The sequence below is a fragment of the Nuphar pumila genome, chromosome 11 (assembly GCF_984573655.1).
Source record: "Nuphar pumila chromosome 11, dmNupPumi1.hap1.1, whole genome shotgun sequence".
Classification (NCBI taxonomy): domain Eukaryota; kingdom Viridiplantae; phylum Streptophyta; class Magnoliopsida; order Nymphaeales; family Nymphaeaceae; genus Nuphar; species Nuphar pumila.
Window position 1 is genome coordinate 104,934,831 of NC_143259.1, and position 12,448 is coordinate 104,947,278.

Genomic DNA, 12,448 nt, shown 5'->3' on the forward strand with positions numbered 1-12,448 from the left:
TTAATAAAAAATATTCTTGTGATATGTATTTTTACGGAAATATTATTAAAAATGAAAATTTTAAATGACATTAAAATATGACGTTTACGTGTTTGTGTCTCTGTTATATTATATAACGTGTCAGGTACACGCCCAAATAAGCCAAGAGAGCATCACGTGTTACCGTCAGAGCCAGACATGCATTGGATGTGAGCCGTTCATTTTAAATCATTCCGATGCCGTCCATCCTAAACATGAACGGCATCAGAAAAAAGTGGGGCCCATCCAAATGATGGGCCTCCCATACTGGTTTTGGATGCCGTTCATCTTGAGATGAACGGCATCCAGAAGTGCTCTGACGGAATACCGTCATAGCACACTCTGACGGTCCGACCTGATCCCATCTCAGGTAAGTCGGTTCTATTCGGACTGATAATATTGTGTCTAGACCGACTAAAATGGGTCCGACTCGCTAATTAAGTCAGACCCACAGCTCCAGTAGTCAATTGACTCGAACTTGATTTGGAAGTTTACCAACCATACTGAAGTTGGACTCGAGATCCAATTACGATCCAAAAATTCAACAAGTAAATTTATGCTAAAAAGCTTTTAGCCAATGAATTACGGTCTGGTCTTACCATCCAAAACATGACCTGCAATCAGATCAACATGCAGAACCCTTAGATGTAATAAAAAGTGATGAAGCGAGATATTTACCGAATCAATTCGGGTCTGAACTCTGATCCTTACAATGAAATTAAAATAATAAAAATGATATCAAACAGTGGTAAAATCTGAACTAAAATAAAAAAACGCCGTCTGTGGGAATCGAACCCACGACCACGTGGTTAAAAGCCACGCGCTCTACCAGCTGAGCTAAGACGGCTCACTTGTTAAATTATCAATGAAAATTATTCTTATCAAAAGACACCGCATCTTATGTTCTTTTCTAAAGCATAGTAATAGACAACGACTCGAGCTAGCTTGGACTCAGCTAGGGCTCGACTCCTTCGAGCTTCATTCAAACTCTCCCATTTAGATAATGAGTTGAGCATGAGTAGGTAAGATCTTGTTTGTAGAAACGTTCTTGACCGCACTCACCGATAGAGGCTTGTCTAGCTTCAAAGAGATTTGTCTATGTACAAGTTGTGTAAAATAATAGATAAAAAAAAGAAGCCCTATGGCTCTGGTAAGGAGGTCAGGGGTTCGAATCTTGCCCACTCTTAACCTTTTTTTTCGAGTTTAAATGCTCGAGCTGAACCAAGCTCGCCCGACTCCAATTGGATCCAAGGTTGGGCCTTCTTTTGTTTTTTTTCTAATAAAACGAGCTCGGACAGCCCAGTCTCAATTCGAGCTCGGCTCTTGTGCAACCCTAGTCTTGTGTGGGATTCCATTTCAATTCTGATTTCTCAAGGAGTAAGGGAATCCCTATAGAATGCCCATTCTATATAGGCATGGCCCAGTGTGCTGATTTCCTATGATGTGAGCAACTTTTTTTTTTTTTTTCTACATAGAAAGCTGGGGTTAGGAGGACCCCTACCAGTTTATTGATTAAAAAAAAAGTTAAAAAAAATTACAAAGAGGGAACAGAGTCTGGGTTCATCGAGGACCATTGATGTTCCTCCATTATGATGATGGCTGAGATAGCAAGAGATCTAGCCGCACATCCTCGTTCTCAGGATTTCTCAGATTTCTGTGCTTATCTAGGATTACAAACCCGAGCCTAAAAAAAACAAGCAACTCAATTGTTACTTTTTTTATGGGCTGCTTTGCTCCTTCTTTTAGGCAAGAAAAGAAAAAAAAAATGAAAGAAAGAAAACAACAATTACCTTGCTTGCTTTCTTTTGTTGCTCGGTAGCTTCTGTTTACAATTTTTTAAGAACATAAGATATCACACACAGTTTAGAACAGATGAGACATCCTATTAAGAGATCTTACCGAGTCTAAGACATCCCCCCTGCCTTTCAGTGTACGGTTAATCACCAAAACCAAGTCTTTCCTGCAGCTCTCAATGAGCTCCACAGGATTTTGGTCCAGAGCCTAAACTCTCTATTAGCAAGAGCATACCCATTAGTAACTTTGCCTGCTTTAAACAACCGGAATCACAGATGATGTATCCTGCTTTCCAGCCATCTCAAACAGGTTCTATATGAAGTGCCAAATCCATTTTTTTTTACTTAGTGTATGAAATTCATAGCTGTAATCCTGGTTTTTGGCTCTAAACCAAAGCTTAATTGTAGCTTCCTTCACACGACACAAATAATTAGATATATATTTACTTCAATGCATTAGTGGTACAATCGATTTGGGATTTCATAGATGCAACTTGTTTTAACTCAATCTGATGCCTTAGATATATTCAACATGATTGATTTGGTAATGATTGACTTTTAATTGTAAAGTTTGGTGTATTTATAATGTTGATTTTTGGGTTCCCCAAAAAAACTATTAAATATCCTGCGATCCAAATGTTGATCCCAAATAAAAAGGTTATCTATATAGCATTTATGGATAAGATTTACCCAAAATTAAAAATTTAAAAAATTTAAAAAATAAGATGAGCAATTGGATGAAATTCTTATGAGAGAAAACAAATGAGATTCTTGCGAGATAATATTGATTTGATGTTGTACATAATTTCTATTAATATTATTAACATCTTATTCTTCAAAAATTTCAGTGTCAAATACTAAACATTTGCATTAAAGTGGAAGTAAGATCGTGTTTTGTTTTTTAATTGATAATTCAAAATTTAACTTAACCACCTTGGTTTTTGAATATTTAAGATAAATAACTACCTTTTCAAGAAATTGTTCATCGGCTGCCTGAGTTATTTTTATATTGAAAAACTCTAGTTAACTCTTTCAAATGACATTATTGACCCCTTCCTTTCTTTATTTGGTTGAAGGTCACTTATGTAGTGTTGAAGAGATGAGATGGGTGTCTAGAAGAAAATGAGAGATGAAGATGAAGTTGTCAACTACGTGCTTGTGATGATAGAATTAAAAAAGGCTCATCTTCGCTCTTTCTTCACTCTCAGCACCATTCTCATGTCCCAAATATGGGTTCCCAAACACTTGCGGGGTTGGGGACATTAATTAAAGCCTTATTAAATACTATTTGCCCTTCCATCTACGGCAAACATAAACTCAAGTGTAAATAAATAATTATAATAAATAAAAGTAACTCTTTTTTTAAAATGAATAAATAAAAGTAACTCACACGGTCATTTGAACAATTGCTTGAGAAGGCCAACATTTATGTTAAGTATTTAAAAAATGAGGTTGCTAGATGTAGACTTGCATATATTAGACTCCCGCCCATATGTAATTTACCCTTTTCAATTTTTGATAAATCTCAGTTTTTTATTATTAAGGGATATATATGTGTGTGTGAAAAAGGGACCATCCAATCAAAGAAAGGTCTAAAATCTATAACCAATGATGATCAGACAACTCCCCTTATCCAATGCTTGAGCATCTCATCAATCGAACCTCATATATTTGCTCTTTATATATTATTTAGTAAAAATATGCTTTACACGAAGACTTTACGATGTATACACACTTTTTTTGAAACTTTCAAAATCGATGGCTCACATTGCATTTAAAACTTTACAATACAAAGTATTGTGGGCCATTGATTTTTAGTGCTTTCAAATTGTTACGACAATGAAGCCGTACACGATACTTCAAGTACAAGGTTTTGATGATGAACAAGTGAATCAAATGCATTTCAGCTAAGGCAATGAAGAAAGATGACAAGAATTGAAGAATTCAATAAAGAATCTTTGAAGACTAGTGTGCAAATGTTAAATTCATTAAAAGTCTTAGATTCTTGTAAGAGCCTTACTTAGAGTGCATATTTCGGTTGCATTTCACCTAAAAAGTCTTTAGAAAAACTTTTCTAAAAGAACCCTTCATGAAAATCTTTTTAGAAAACTCTTTATTTAATTTTTCATGTTTATTAGTCGATCAATAGACTCACCAGTCGACTAATCCTTTCGCGCCAAATTTTCTAAGCAAAATGTCATTTTTGTCAAATTAGTCGACCGAAGGTTTTATCAGTCCACCGAACAGAATGCCTATTTTCTAGAAATTTAACAGCAGTCGACTAATGATTTTATCAGTCGACTGGACAGAACATGTATTTTCAGAAATATTTAGCAGCAGTCGACTGAAAGATTTTTTAGTCTACTGATGATATTATGAGTCGACTAACTTTTTCTCTAGTCGACTAAGTTTCAAAACTTCAGATTTTCAAATGGCTTAATAAACACATTAGTCGACCGACGATAACTGTCAGTCTACTAATAGTTAATTATCAGTCGACTAACTACTGTTCCAGTCGACTAATTTTGTCATTTTTTCTGTAACTTTTAAAAGGCGTGTCTTTTCATTTTTCAAACATTTTGATCGTTCAAAATGAACTATTTTGACACCCTTTCATACCCTCAACGTATGGAATCTTTCAACTATAAATATGAGTGCATTCTACATTCAAAATTATCGAATTGAATGCAATCCAATTGAATTACATTGAATTACTCTTTGTTTTTTTCACTCACTTGATATTTTTCACTTCAGTTTTTCACTCAAATTTCTTTAAGAGACAGTGAATTCGTGAGTTGAGTATTTCAACAACCTCAAAAGCCAATTGCATCTCATTAGCATTCATAAGAAGGGCTCGTAGGTTGTTTGTAAGTTGTTACTTATTTTATTTTTCTGTAAAAAAGACTCCTTGGTTTAAAAGAGTTGTTTGCTTTCAATAGGTGTGTTACTGAAAGTGGGACCGGATTTTGTCTATGTATGATCTTGTAGTTACACAAGGTTGATAGTGGAAATCTCAAGCTGGTTTTGCTTGGGGACTGGATGTAGATTGGGAAAGACCGAACCAGGATAAATTCTTGTGTTTTTTGTGTGATTGCTTTGTGAATTTCAAAATCCGTCAAAATTCTGAAGACGATATTTAAAAGCACTATTCACCCCCCCTCTAGTGCTTGTTGCCTCAATTCTATAGCACTTTCACAAATGTGTATTTAAACATAAAAAAAAATTATAATCCAAAATATTTCGTTCACTAAATGAATCATAAAAATTCAATATGAAAAGTTTGAACGGTAAAAAAACTTGATTGTATGAGAAGGAATGTTGTCAATTATCTTTGGTTGTTGACTTTGGGCCTTCCTTTGATTGGACGGTCCCCCTTGTGTGTGTGTGTGTGTGTGTGAAGGCGGACCGTGCAAGCAAAGGAAGGTGCAACATATATAACCAATGATGATTAGACAATTCTCCTATTATGATGTTCCAGTGTTTCATTGATCAAATCTTATATATTTATTCTTTATGATGTATTTAAAAAGAAATATGCTTTATATGAAGATTTTACATCTGGACATGTTTTTTGAAACATGAAAAATAGATTGTTCACAATTTTATAATACAAAGTATTGTCAACCGTTCATTTTTAATGATTTATAAATCATATCTAAATATCTAAAATTCATAATTTAAAATATATTGCTAATTAAAAAATGAAAAATGCAATATATAGAGCCCAAACGATAAAAAACTCAATCCTTAGAAAAAGCACACCACCCCATCATCATTGGTTACAGATGTTGCACATTTCTTTGGTTGCACAATCCCCCTTCCCATATATATATATATATATATATATATATATATATATATATATATATATATGAAATGAAGACTATCCAACCAAACGAAGACCCAAAATCTACAACCAATGATGATCGAACACCGCCCCTTCTCCAATGCTTGAGCATCTGATTGATCAAACCTCATATATTTGTTCTTTATAATTTACTTAGTAAGAAATATGCTTTACACAAAGACTTTACAACATATTGGCATGCTTTTCGAAACATGAAAAATAGACAACTCAAAATGCATTTAAAACTTTACGATAAAAAGTATTGTGAGTCGTTCATTTTTTAGAGCTTTAAAAAATGCATCTAATCATAAAAAAATCCATAATTCAAAGCATGTCGCTCAGTCAATGAGTAATAAAAAACAAATATGCAAAGTTTGTTTCGATAAAAAAAACTTTATCATTAGAGAAAAAATGTCGTCTATTATTGTAAAACCTGTAAATTTTTAATGACTTATTAAATGAATAAAGGGATTTTTTGTTCAATTTTTTGGAGTTTAAATTTTGATAAATAGCAATTGAAGAAAAAAAAATTTGAAATATACTCAAATGGAATTAAAGGTTTGAGAAATTCAACTTGAAATTGAACTCCATAATTCCAATTATTGGATCTAGTATTTTGATCTGCTCAGGTTGATTCAGAATCCATTATAGAAATGGTTGGATCTGATCCAATGGAATTGGATTTGGTGTTTGGGTATTGGATCTTGGATATATCCAAAATCCATTCTAAAATTGAATTTGAATTTTTAGTTGATCCAAATTGACTGCAATCCAAATAGGATCTAGAATCATATAGAAAAACCAAATCAAAATTTTAATTAGAATGTCAAAAAAATTGATATAATCTTTTATACATAGAGGATAGGGTGGCTCGACCCCTAGTGGGACCCACCTACCAAAGAGGTGAAGGTCGACCCCCTTCTCTCTCTTTATTTCACGAAGATAATTCAAAAAAATATAGTAAAAAAAATATAAGGAAAAAAGGTAACTCAAGGAGTTACCTTTGCATTATCATTTCTTGAAAAGGTAAGAGGGTGGGACACTATCCCCTTCTATTTGTATGTAAGGACTTCAAGGAAAGAGCCACACACACACTCTTTCTTTCCTAACTTTACTCTTCTTTCTTTTTAGGAAATCAAAGCAAGCAAGCAAAAAAATTAAAGGAAGGAAAAAATAAATTCAAAACACTTACCTTGGTGAGGGGCACCAAATGTGCAAGAGGGGGTACACCCCCTTATCCTTTCATATTTGGTGTGAGGCCCACTAGGGAAGGGAGCCTCACACACCCAACCTTTTCACTCTCTTTCTATATCTCTCTCAAATCTCTCTCCTCTCTATCGATTTCTCTTTTTCTCTCTATCTCAACTCTTATCTCAACTCTTATCTCTGCCCTCTCATTTTCTTCACACTACTGGTGTGAAGAAACTCCATTAACGGAGTGGTACTGTTCAGAGTTGATGAAGGTGAAACATCCATGGGCTAATTTATGTTTGGTCTATGTTTTTATTTGATTTGCATCAAGGTAGAGTTCTTGGATCCTTGCTCATAAATGATGGACTAACATATAGGACTATGTTGGACACACCTCATATATGTGCATCAATCCACCTTGATTAAGTGAGATTGATGGCACCCACCTCATATATGTTCATCGATCCACCTTGATTAAGTCAAATTGATGGCACCATTGGTGCGAATCAAAACCATAATGTTTATGCATGTGTTTTGATTTTATGGAAGGCTTAAAAAAATAGTTATTTTTTTAGTTTATAATTTGTTCATATTTTGTGATATCTCTGAAATCTAAATATTGATTATTATGCATGATTGATTATCTCAAATTTTAAGGTTTTTACGGTTGATCTAATCTTCTCTTTTATGGGTATTGGTTATTATGAATTTGGAATATGAAAGTTTTTCTTTTAATACATAACTGTTATTACGAACATTCAATTTTAATCAATGTGATTCAAAATCTGATTTTGTTCAATAGATAATGATTATTATGTGCATTCTATTTTGTATCAAATGCGATCTGGATATTTTTTATACAAGACTATGATGGCCTACGTTTCATATGATTATTTCTTTGGTGAGTATTGGATTTAATTCAATGCCTTGATATCATGTTTTTTTGAAATATATTTTATTGTATTGGGATTTATAAAATTATGTTTTTGTTTTAGATATGAAAATTGTATTAATATTTGGAAGACATGTGATCACTTGTGTGCACACACCTGCACATTTAAAAGAATATATATATATATATATATATATATATATATATATATATATATATATATATATATATATATATATATGTGTGTGTGTGTGTGTGTGTGGGGGGGGGGGGGGGGAACTAGACTGAGGTATGAACGACCCCAACCCTTTCCTCGAGTTGACCAAGGTCATGCTGGTTGGACCAGACCAGATCGTGTTGGTTTGACCCAGCTTGACCTTGGGTCTGCTCGGCCTTAACCTAGGTGCAGTAGGGCACTGCAGGGTGCACAACACCCTGCCAGGCACTGCTGTTGCAACAATCAAGACCGATTGGGGTCTGCCAACCTCCAGTCGGCTACTACCATGCGGCTGGACAACAAGGCACTGCACTCTACTGAACACATCAGACCCGGTCTGTTGTGTTGTGCAGGGTGGGCAGCATCTGCTACATCTGCTTAGGTGCAGTAGGCTAGGTTCAACTAAACCAGCCCGCATGCGTTTAGATCGGGGTGACAAGTTCGGTGCACCACCGATGACTGCAAGTCTACCATGGACTATTACAGTCTAGCTGCAGATCAAGACATATATGATATATATGTATATATAAAATATATATATATATATATATGTTTAAAAATAAATATATGGGAAAAACATATATATATATATATAACGAATGCTTGCGTGCATTTGTGTATTATTGGATGTGTTATGTTAAACACTTGTCTGAACTAATTGGTATCTTAGAAACATGGTAAAAATAAGATTCTTTATGGTTTTTACCGTCACTCTATGAGAGTTAGTGTACATGAATGTATTATCACATAAGTTGCTATTTTTATAACTTGTGCATGAAAATGTTTATATTTCTTTGAACTTTGTGAAAATGCTTGATATGTTGTATGCATTTATTAGTTTGCATAAAATTATATTTATTTCATATATGAATGTCATGACCATAGTCCATATTATGAATGCATGTGTTTGATTAATTATATGTTTGTGGATATGAGTATGGTTCATGGATGTGTGAAAGCTCGAGGATGAACAAAACGGGTGTAGAACCTTGGTAGTGCCACATGAGCACTTGGGATTTTGTTGGTATGTCATGCCAATACTGTGTTGTGATGGTGTCCTAAGTGCATCTGTGTGTTAGCCCATGAGCTGGGTTTATGATCGAATTAGACCAATGAGATACTCTACATGAACATAAATATAAACATAAATAAAAGCCTGACTGATTTTGTATCAGGGCTCAATTCATAATGTCATAAACATTAATTGATAAGGTTGATGCCTATCTGGTCTCGATGCTACCTTGAAGAGAGTAGATGATATAGAGTTTGGTGTGCTGGTGGTGTATGCCTAAACTTGCTACGTGAGGCAATGACTCGATGGTTCCTTACCCCAGAGAGTTAGGAAACTCGGTCTATCACTTTTGTTCTAAGCGGGTAGGTCCTATAACTTCTTCAAAAGTTGGATGCATCTTGAAATTTCAATCTTTTGGAGTATTTTCTTGATTATTACACCACCCCTTTAAGAATTCATTTTAGATAGTGATTTGGGATATTAAAACACTCAAGCATAATAAACCCCCAGATGGTCTCATTTGTTCTGACGTAAGCGAATTGTATGTACCCATAGGGTGTTAATTGTGGAACATAAATGATAACTATACAACTTTATTTTTTTTAATACAATTGATTTTACATACTGAATTATGTGAATGCACTACGGTTAGTTTTGAAATATGCCTTTAGATATGTTGTGTTTCTGATATTAATGAATGTTCAAGTATTTAATTCCTTATTATGCATGTTCTTATATGTTTGGTATGTTGTTTGCGTGCTTTGAAACAAGTTTTCTACTGAGACTAGTGAAGTCTAACTAGTATTTTGCCAAAAATCTATAAGTCAGGAATGACTATGCAGGAGCCGTTGTGGGTTGCTACAAATGCAGTCATGATTTACACAATCTCTAGAGATCCTTACCTTTGTTTATTTAATTGAGGACTTTACCATTTTATTTAAATAATTTTATCGTAATAACTCTTTTAAATCTTTATGTGATAACCTATGATTTTTTTTATTTTAATTGATGTCATGTTTGGATGATAACGCTTGTAACTAGCTCAAGATGTTCATTTTATTTAAATTATTTTTGTTGTGCTTACTATTTAAAACAAAATTACCAAAAAAACCATGTAAATTTTTAGAGCGTTACAATTATCATCAATTTTGGACTTTCCTTTATATATATAAGAGAGATATTAATGCACCTACTCCAACATACTAAAAATCATATTTGTAGGTTACATATTCTCAATCAAACATTATAGATATACTTAACATAGCTTATTTGATAGAAACCGGATCATGTTTTTGGACATAAATACACACACGATTGGGTGTATCAGTGGATGCCCAATAATCGGACAAAGGAGGGCTGCTGATCCTGGATCATCCGATTTTGCATGAAATCACACAAAATGTTGATTTAGCAATTGTTCTTGACCGCCACTAAATCATCATTTTGCGCAAAATAAAGGCTGCTGATCGCACGTGATCAGCGGCACTCCTTCGTCCCCTCTCTCTCTCTCTCTGTATATATATATATATATATATATATATATATATATATATATATATATATATATATATATATATATATATATATCGGTCAACATCCATAATGACAGAAGTGAGTAAATATATTTTTTTTAAATTATGAAGTTCGGGAACTGGGTAAATAAATTAAATTTGCTGTTGACTTTTCCTTATAAGCTGATGTGTTTGAATGGCAAGTCGGAAGGTGACTTATTTTCTCAAATTGTGCTTATTATATTCAATCTTTTCTTACGAGTGCCCGAGAAAAAATGCTTTTAAAATGTGGAATTTTCGAGAATGCAGACATCACAATCTTTAGAAATTCACATTCATTGAATATAAAAAAAAAATAATCAGAAACAACAAATGCCTTCAACGTAGGAATGGGCACGCTTTGACCTGAACCCACAAACCCGACCCGTACCAAACCTTATAGGATCAGAGTTTGGTGATGAAAAAGAAGGTTTAATTAAAAATAGGGTCGGACCCAAAGGGTTTGATTAGTATATGGAGCCAGGTATGGTGTATAAAATTTCATACCAGACGCGGGTCCAACCCAAGTTCCAATTAAGACCCATGCTTTTTCAATATAAAAAGATAAAAAATATTTCACCAGGTATAGACTGGGTCCGGTTCATGTAATCCTTATATGATCCATGTATGGTTTTGCTTATAACAGACCCAATAGAAACCGGGTCTGGACCTAGATCCGACCTCTACTTCAACCCCATTAAGTGACCCGGTTCTCGGTGAGGCTTTACTCTCATTTAAAAGTGATTTTCTTCCTCTAGAAGAAAGCAATGACCAATATGCTTTTTGGATCATGCATCTTAGGTGATTAACCATCAACAACATCACATATATGTTAAGTAAAAGCATGCTTCATTCTCAAATCGAGAGCTTTCTAGGTACAAAATCCACATGATGGAGTAACTATACAAGTTTTTGCCAACTTACACTAAATAAACTGGTAATTTACATATAGGTGCCCAACAATGATGAATTTACGTTTAACTGGGGTTCAAGTGTAAAATATTTGAAGAAAGCACCTCACTTTTTAGAGGGAAACTCGTGCAGAAGCATAATTTATGGCAAAATTACGTTTTAATCGCTTATGTTTTAAAAGTTTTCAATTATCTGTTTAGCTTCTTCACAAATTACTCATATGACCACCTTAAGTTACATTTTCTATCACTTGATGACTTTTTAAAAGTACACTTTAACCCTTTTTTTGAATGTCACTTTTTGTAATTGATGACTTTTTAAAAGTACATAAGTAATCATGTGAGCAATTGCTTGGAAAGATAGGTGTCTATCAAAAAAACTTTTAAAATCTAGGTAGCTGAATGTAATTTGCTATAAGTTAGGTGCCGATATGTAAATTCCCCGTTTTTTTCAATATTTACTCGGTTAGCTTCATGGACTACTTTTACTGTCGTTACTGACCTTGGCTTAATTGCCAAAATGGGAAGCTATGAAAGGGTTACTCAATAATTTAAATAAGGAAAAACTTAAGACAATCATTTGTAGGAGTTAACTCGAATTCTGTGAATAAAAAGTAGGTCAGGTGGTCATCTGAGCACTTGCTTAAAAATTTAAAACATTTACCCTATGTCACAAAGATACGTCAATACATGGATGCGTGACACGGGTTTGACTCCCAAGTTTTTTTTTTTCAGAAAATATGACACGAGGGCATGCAATTTTTAAAATTTTTAATCAATATACTTAAACAATAGGCTATATATCTTAGCATTCAGTGTCACAAATACTGTTCTCAGGATTCCACAAGGAAATCTGGTGATATGCCTAGCAGTTCTGGGAAAATTTAAGTTAAAAGAGGACCAAAACAGAAAACTATAAAAGATGGAAGAAAATAAAAAAACAGAAAAGCAGTAAAATAACGATATATTGAATTTTTGTGTATTGGAGTATGTTGTTAGATTTATAGAAAAAATGAC

The 12,448-nt window shown here is 33.7% G+C and overlaps 1 non-coding gene across 1 annotated transcript; it reads right to left on the reverse strand.

Annotated features, from left to right (window-relative positions):
• Positions 1–792: 792 nt before the first annotated feature.
• Positions 793–865, reverse strand: TRNAK-UUU (transfer RNA lysine (anticodon UUU)). The gene has a single exon. It is a non-coding gene; the product is annotated as a tRNA-Lys (tRNA).
• Between the last annotated feature and the right edge of the window lie 11,583 nt (positions 866–12,448).